The sequence below is a fragment of the Triticum aestivum genome, chromosome 4D, assembly GCF_018294505.1.
Source record: "Triticum aestivum cultivar Chinese Spring chromosome 4D, IWGSC CS RefSeq v2.1, whole genome shotgun sequence".
Taxonomy (NCBI): domain Eukaryota; kingdom Viridiplantae; phylum Streptophyta; class Magnoliopsida; order Poales; family Poaceae; genus Triticum; species Triticum aestivum.
The window spans coordinates 262,952,344-262,961,212 of record NC_057805.1 but is presented as its reverse complement, the minus strand read 5'-3'; positions in this window follow the sequence as shown (position 1 = coordinate 262,961,212).

Below are 8,869 nucleotides of genomic sequence, written 5' to 3'. Positions count from 1 at the left end.
AAAGTGGATACTCTAAAATGCGCAAGATAAGCGTGAGTGCTATGGATGGCGTTCTTGTAGGAAGACGGGAGCGGATCCATAGTGGTGTATTGATATGGGGAATATGTGGACTCGTGTGCGCCACCTCAAAAGAGTTACTTGCAGTCGTAGTTTAAGATAGCCACCGAGCCAAGATGGCTTGCTGCAGTTAAACTCCACCACCCCCTTTGTTGATACCGATGCAAATGTAGTTAGTTCTGATGTAAGTCTTGCTGGGTACATTTGTACTCACGTTTGCCTATTTTATGTTTTGCAGAGAGACGTCAGTCTCGCTAGTAGTTCCGTGTGGGCTTCGACGTTTAGCTTGATACCTCAGCTACGATCTTGTGCCCTCGGCAGGATCTGGTAGATAGTCAGGCTTCTCAGCCTTTTTCATTTGTAGATGTCTGTACTCAGACATGTTAAGCTTCGGCGTGTGCTTTGACTTGTATGCTCTGAATGTTGGGTCATGAGACCCATGTTTGTAATATCTCGCTCCTCGGAGCCTAATGAATAATTACTTTGAGTCGTAGAGTTTTTTTGTGATCCCATGTTGTATTTACACATATCGAGCATATTGTGTGTATGATTGAAATGCTTGGTATGTGTGGGATCCGACAACCTAGTTATTTATCCTTGGCAGCCTCTCTTATGGGGAAATGTAGTCTTGTGCTTCCATGAGCCATAGTAGTCCGCTACAGCCCGGTTCACCGGAGTCCCTCTAGCCCAGCACTACTGCTCCGGAACACTTGACTGGCCGGCATGTGATTCACTTCGTTCCTGTGTCTGTCCCTTCGGGGAAATGCCACGCGGTGACATCCGGAGTCCTGCCTAGCCTGCTACAGCCCGGTTCACCGGAGTCCTGTTAGCCCAGTGCTACAGCCCGGTTCGCACGCTGCTGACCGACATGCTCGATGTTGATTCATGTATGCATGTCCCCGTAAGTTAGTGCCATTTGGGTTCACGACTAGTCATGTCGGCCCGGGTTCTCTGTCATATGGATGCTAGCGACACTATCATATACGTGAGCCAAAAGGTGCAAACGGTCCCGGGCCATGGTAAGGCGACACCCGTGGGAATACCGTGCGTCAGGCCGCAAAGTGATATGAGGTGTTACCGGCTAGATCGATGTGACTTCGAATCGGGGTCCTGACAGCTTTGGTATCAGAGCCTGACTGCCTGTAGGATTACCAAGCCAAACTGGTCGAAGTTGAGTCTAGAAATGCTTTAGTTGTATAGGGGAATTGATTGTGGATGGGAACGTACGGCTCTTTTTACTCCTTTGCCTTATGCCCTTCTGATCTGAGTCAACGTCTTCTTTTCTACAGGGATTAAGAACTAGGCTTCTCATCTTTCTATCAGGATAACGAGTTACTAATCCGTAGACTTGTAAGATTAATGGATTCAAGTCTCAGTTCAGTTTCTAGTACTTCCATGTGTTAATAGTTGGTCTCGGAACCTTGATATTGTGATGTTGAGTGGTTATGCCACCATTTTGCATGATGTCTCAAATCTTCTTGAGCATTTACAGCCGTTATGCTGTCCGAGTCATCCCAGGTTTCTAAATAGTCTGATGCATTTGCAAATCCCTTCTTTCCGTTCTCGATGTTCCTTGGGGCTAGATGAAGCACACTAATCGGTGAGTTGAGGTACTCTATTGCCTCGACATATATGTTGGAGCTATTATTATGACCCTAGGTGTTTTAGGGAGTCACCTAGTAATCTAGCCATGTTTTGTGTTCCTAGTGTGATGATTCTGGCCATTATTCTCGAAAGCATCTCGTGATGTTATTAGTTAGTAGGTATTCTTTCCTGGGTTCTTGAACCCAAGAATCACTCTACCTACTTCATGTTGATAGTGTTGCTAGTTCCTTTAGGATATTAGTAAACCTTGCGATAGACCTCGATATCCGTGGTATTTTCCTCTTCCAAATACCATGAACTACTTATGGCAGAAGTTCCTCGTTGAACCGAAAGATCACAACCAGAGTGCTCTTGATGAGTTCTCGATTCTATGTTGTGACTCTGCCAGTTCTATCTTTCTGCATGGGTTGTCTGGAAGAAATATGTTGAACTCGTTCGACATGCTAATCGATGCATCCACAACTCAGAAAATCGTGTGTTACTTTGATTGAGTTTGTATTCCGATCCCCGTCTATCAGTTGATAGTTAGGAGTAGTTGTGCATTCGTGCTCATCGATGCCTTTTACCCTTGTGGTCCGTCAAGCCATTCTACTCCGGAATGACTAGGAGAAACAAACTCTAGTACCTCGTCCATATCTGGGATTGGGTCAAAGCAGTTGTATTCCGCAGATCAAAATGTCAATATAGTTTTTGTTCTGCTCTACCTTGGAGTGTTGCCTCCTTATGTTAGGATTGTCATGAGAATTGCACCACCTCTTATGAATTCTTAACACAGTGATACTTCTCGCCATCATCATTCGCTCCTCGGTTCCGTGTTACTGCAACCGGAATACCGACAAGTGAACCGTGATGTGTGAAATCAATACTCCTAGAAACTAGTTGCTTGGTAGTAAATGGACAATATTCTCATTCTTAGCGTGTTGGTTTGAGTCCTCATTCTAAGATAGATTGTGCTACCTAGTCCTTATTTCGGGTGCACTCTTCGATCAATGAGTTAGGATTATTCAATCCCTTGCTTATTTGATCATATCGTCTTGCTCTGAAAAGCAAGATTTTTCTCGAGTTTAGTAACATATCGGTGGTTCGTGATGTTCCGAATATCTTCTCGGAAGTATTACCAGGTTGTCACCTGACCGCCATGTTGAGTTCGTGATCATGTTGGTTTTCCTGCAAACCACCCATTCTCCAAGAATCTATGTTGGATACCCCTGAGCTAGTTGGTTAAGCCAAACAACAACTTGCAGAGTTGGAAGATAAAAGCTTGTCTGACTTAGTTCATGTTAAGGGATACCTTTGTGTGTGTGTGTGTGTTGAAGAAAGATGATATCTCCATCGATTGGTCCTCGTGATCAGTTGTTGGATCTATTGCGTTGTCAAAACTTTGACTTGAGTATGGGCTATTGTCAATTCAAATTAGAACCAACGATGTTTGTAATGTTGTCTTACTCGTGGTTGATCCCTCGAGCATACATCGTTACATCTTTTGGTCTGACCAATGCTATCACCTTGTTCACATGATGGTGGAATTCCAGTGATATGGAAATTCCGATGAGTTGCTGTTGAGCCCATCAGCAGCATTTTGTCTCCTCCATGATTCATGTTGAACATCAGCCTAGTGTTGGAAACTTTGTAAGCAATGCCTTCGTGTTCCGTTCATGAATCTGATGCTTGGATGGAAGAAGTGACTTCCTCGAATTCATGTGCATTCGGTGCAAGTTGCTGCCGTGAGTTCGAGAAAGATTGTTTTTGTTTCCTCTAGTACCATCCCAAGTCAGTTATGCACATGCAAAGTATTCTATGGCCTAATAGACTGATCATCTTCATTCCATATGCATCCCTAGCACACCAAGCCACTTATTGATTTGTTCAAGATAAAGGAATCTGTTCTAAGGTGAATTCTTTGGACTTCCACGCGTGGAGACTTCGATGTCATTAATGATGGTTCCCCACCTGAACTCGGTAGCGTTTTGTTGTAAGACTACTACGTGGTCATGCTTGTCTTGGACAGCGTGTTCACAGGTTTGTAGCGGAACCAGCTCAAGTTTTGGAGCACACTATCGTAGTTCATTTCCCGAGATTCTCGCAACGTCATCTCGTCGATTTGTGTTGCAAACCTTCATTTTTCTTTCCAGACCCGACGAGTCTGGATTATCCTGACACCAACCAGATCTGAATCTCAGGCAGATATGATGGTTGGAACATTTCTCAAGAACTATAATATTGGTCTCTCCGTAACCCGGTAAAGTGGATGTTGTGGCCAACACACCCAACCGGAAGACTTATTATTGTAGTATCTTGATTGAGAAAGTTGGCCACCTCCCCATAAGGATCTCGTAGAATTTATTCCAATAGTTGTTCCTTATGGATTTTTGTGTTCCCGAAGTCCGACCTTTTACTTGATGTTCTAGGTATCAAACCATATCTTTGAAGGGATTACGCTAGCACATCAAGGAGAACATTAGAAGCGGAGTGCTAAATGTCTCACGGTCGATCATCCAGATTCTGTTTCCTTAGCCTCGCTAAGGGGAAGTCTGAGAATGTGTTATCTTCCTTTGTATCTGCATCATCCATCATTAGTCATCATGGTAGTATGTCGTGTTGCCAGGATCCTTGCCACGGATGTTGGTAAAAGCTTGATGAATATGGAAATGCTCAAGTTCTTGAGAGCACGCTTAGTCACTAGGTTATATCTTTGGTATCAACTGATATGTGCCTTCCATTTGCCGAGTTGTTCTATAACCGTAGTTTCCTTTCCAAACTGAGTATGCCATTCTTTCCTATTCCTTCAAACAATCGTTTGCGAATTGCCCTAGGCTGGTATAGAGAGTTTCAATAATCTTTGTATCAAAAGTAATTCTTTTTGCCACTTAAGGTAATAACTCTACGAGTCACCTCCCCCAAGGTGCCCCGTTGTGGAATCATGGTAGTTAACTCCTCGCTACGTCGTGATCGAGCGTGGATTTGTTGCCTACCTAGTGCACCTTCGTCATCTGTTACACCCCATCCCCCCTAAATGTATGTTTCGTGTCTCAGCTCATGAGATGTTTTATATCTCACCCCAAGAGTTGATCTTGAGTTGCCCAATCTTCTAGAAGATCGATTCCTGTAGAGTTCCTGTCCGTCGTCATCGTGTTAGATGAAGATCTCGAAATAAAGGACGCCAAGATCAATCTGAAGCAATGGATCATGAAGATCATGTTAGCTTGTATCCCCTCTGTCTTCTTACCTCACCTCTTGAATCTCGGGACGAGATTCTTGTTTAGTGGGGGTGAGTTGTCACAGCCCTAGCTTAGCCTTTGCTTGTCCTTGCATGATCATCATGTCATCATGTTAAATTTTCTCAGAAAGTTGAAATGGGGATGACAGAAACCCCCAGCACCACTTAAACCAACTAGGGTTACTAAATACTTTTTCAATGAACCTGAAATGCCCTTCTAAAATGTTCATCATCTTTGCCTTGGTCTAGAACCTCTGTGAAAAATGGTTCACATTTTTCTAGGACAACATTGGGTCACTGAATTAAATCATACTCTATTTGCATTTTGGCATTTAAATGCTATATAATATTTTAAATGCTCAAATAATCATAAACTAAAATGTTTGCTGTTGGTTATATTCGAATCAGTGGCATTGAGCAGTTTCATGATTTTTGGATCTGTTGAAGTAATTTTAGTAAAGCCCTAAAGACTACAAAATAATAGAAAACAGAAACTAAAATAGGAAAAGCAGAGAGAGAGAGGATACCTACCTGGCACCTACCAAAGCCAACCTGGCTGGCCCAACTGGCCAGCCCAGCCACCTGGCCCCTCCCGTGTCGTCTTCCTCCTGCCAGGAGGATGGAGGCGTGTGCCCGCCCCGCGCCGGCCACCTCCTCCCTCCCTGCCTGCCTGGATCCTCCCCGGTGCGCCTAGACGACACCGCGGAGATGCCACGCAACCCCCTGACCCCTCTCACCCTTCCCCGTGGCCCCTCTCTCTCTCACCCGTGCCGAGTGCAGCCGTCGCCGCCGATGAGCACCGCCGTGGCCACAACCACTTCCTCACCTCGTCGTTGCGCTCAGAGGCTCCGCCTCGACCCCCTCTTCCTCTTCACTGAGCCACGCCCCACCGGAAGCCCTGCAGTGTTGTCCCCGACATCGTCTTCAACATCTGGCCGCTGGCGAACTCTTCGGGGGTTCACGAGCTCCAGGCTCTCCCCGGCCTCGCCGTTGCCTCTGCTGGATTCGCCGTGAGCCCCTGCCTCTTTCCCCTCTCTCCCCGTGCTCGTCCGCGCCTTCTAGCCACCGTGGCCATCGGAGCCGATAGCTCCTCGCCGCCGGTCATGTCGCCACCGCGACTACGGCCGTGCAAGCACGCGTCCGAGCCCACCGCTGCACTCAGAGCACACCCAGGAGCCGAGCACACCCACCAGATCTTCACGCCTTGCTCCGTAGCCCCGTTTTGGTGCATGCCCGAACTCCGGCGGCCGCAAAAGAGCTCGCCGCCGTTGACTCTGTCCACCCCCACTCGAACCACGGCCACCCACAGACGCGCCGCGCTTTCCTCTTTCAAACACGCCCTTCCGCGTGTCAAACGGTGGCCTGAGGCGAAACCCGGGCCACTCCAGTGCGCCTCCGCCGCGTTTTGGTCGCCGCCGGCGTAACTCTGGCGAGGGTGACATGGCAGATTAGTTAGGGCTAATGACGCACTTAGTCAACACCTAGTGACACTCATAGCAGGGCCCCACTGACTAATTAAACTTAGATTAGTTTTTGCTTAGTATTAACTAATCACAGTGGCCCCACGCGTCAGCATTGACCATGCTGACGTGGCCATTGACTGGGTCCACATGTCAGTGACCCTAACTAGTACTGTGACACTGACCAGTGGGACCCACTGGTCAGGTTTGACCTGGACCCGCCCCTGTTGACTTGCTGACATCCCCTGACGTCAAGCTGATGCAGTAATTACTTTCTGGAATTTTGAAATAAATCAGAAATGATTTATTATTTTCAGAAAATACCCAAAACTTCTAAAATTCATATAAAATCAACCGTAGCTCAGAATGAAATAATTTATATATGAAAAATGATCAAAAAATCCAATCTTTCCATCGGTAATGGCTTAATGCATGTTAGAATACTTTAACCTCGCTGTTTAGGTGAAACAAGCTAATGCATTAATATGACTTCATATCATGGGCTTTCATTTGAATATTTGATTCAAATGGACTCAAACCAACCTGTTTTAGAATGCATTAGCCAAAACACACCCATATTGCCATGTCATAGCATGCATCATATTGTTGCATATTGCCATGTGATGATTGTGTTCCGATGTGTCTTTTGTGGTAGGTTCCGCCTCCGAGGATACTCACGAATATCCGACTGAAGGGCAGTATCCTACTACCACTAAATCAGGCAAGCAAAACCCCCTTGTTCATTCCAATACAATCCCACTCTCTCGCTCCTGCTCTCTTTTACTGCATTAGGACAACAACGATTCAACGGTTACATGCTGCGGTAGTTGAACCCCTTTTCCTCCGCATGACGTGTCATTGCCACAGTAAATAGATGAAACCCACTAGCATGAGTAGGAGTTGTTTGAGCCCTGATGTGCCTACTCATTCATGCTTGTTTGTCATGCCTGCTACTGTTTAGAGTTGAGTCAGGTCTGATTCATCAGGGATGAATTGGAGGTGTGTGAACATGTCTTACTGTTGAGAGCTAAGTGTGTGAACACGATTTGGTAAATGTAGCGGTGAGAGGCCATGTAGGAGTACAAGGTGGGTTGTCTCATTGAAATCGTCCTCAGGAACTGAGTTCTGTGTTTGTGATCCATGATCAGCTACTACCACACATTGGGATCCTTAATTGACTCTCTCGGCTTCTTAACCACCCTTGTCCTCTGTCCAGGAGTTGCAAGTAGTTTCTGGTGTTTGTAGTATGCTGGAGGCCATGCGTAGCGCTGATCTGAGGGGTGGGTTGTGATGCGGTAGGCACGTGGCCGGGTATGCCGGGCGCCCGTTTGGTGTCTCGGAACCCTGTACACATCGTTCGGGGCCGTATGTGGAAACCTCGGTCGGACTCCCTGTGGATGGAACCTGAATAGGCGATAAACCTGGACTAGAGACTTGAGTGTTTAGGTAGGCCGTGACCGACACCCTCGCTGGGCTTCCGCTTGAAGGATGCCGAGTACATGTCGTGTAAATGGCGATAAGTGGTGAGAGCGTGTGTGAAGAAGTACACCCCTGCAGGGTTAACATCATCTATTCGAATAGCCGCGTCTGCGGTAAAGGACTTCTGGGTTGCCTGTACAGTTCATAGACAAGTGAAAGTGGATACTCTAAAATGTGCAAGATAAGCATGAGTGCTATGGATGGCGTTCTCGTAGGAAGACGAGAGCGGATCCATAGTGGTGTATTGATATGGGGAATATGTGGACTCGTGTGCGCCACCTCAAAAGAGTTACTTGCAGTCGTAGTTTAAGATAGCCACCGAGTCAAGCTGGCTTGCTGCAATTAAACTCCACCACCCCCTTTGTTGATACCAATGCATATGTAGTTAGTTCTGATGTAAGTTTTGCTGGGTACATTTGTACTCACATTTGCTATTTTATGTTTTGCAGAGAGACGTCAGTCTCGCTAGTAGTTCCGTGTGGGCTTCAACGTTTAGCTTGATACCTCAGCTACGATCTTGTGCCCTCGGCAGGATCTGGTAGATAGTCAGGCTTCTCAGCCTTTTTCATTTGTAGATGTTTGTACTCACACATGTTAAGCTTCCGCATGTGCTTTGACTTGTATGCTCTGAATGTTGGGTCATGAGACCCATGTTTGTAATATCTCACTCCTCGAAGCCTAATGAATAATTACATTGAGTCGTAGAGTTTTGTTGTGATGCCATGTTGTATTTACACATATCGAGCATATTGTGTGTATGATTGAAATGCTTGGTATGTGTGGGATCCGACAACCTAGTTGTTTATCCTTGGTAGCCTCTCTTATGGGGAAATGTAGTCTTGTACTTCCATGAGCCATAGTAGTCCGCTACAGCCCGGTTCACCATAGTCCTGCTAGCCCAGCACTACTGCTCCGGAACACTTGACTGGCCGGCATGTGATTCACTTCGTTCCTGTGTCTGTCCCTTCGGGGAAATGTCACACGGTGACATCCGGAGTCCTACCTAGCCTGCTACAGCCCGGTTCACCGGAGTCCTGTTATCCCAGTGCTA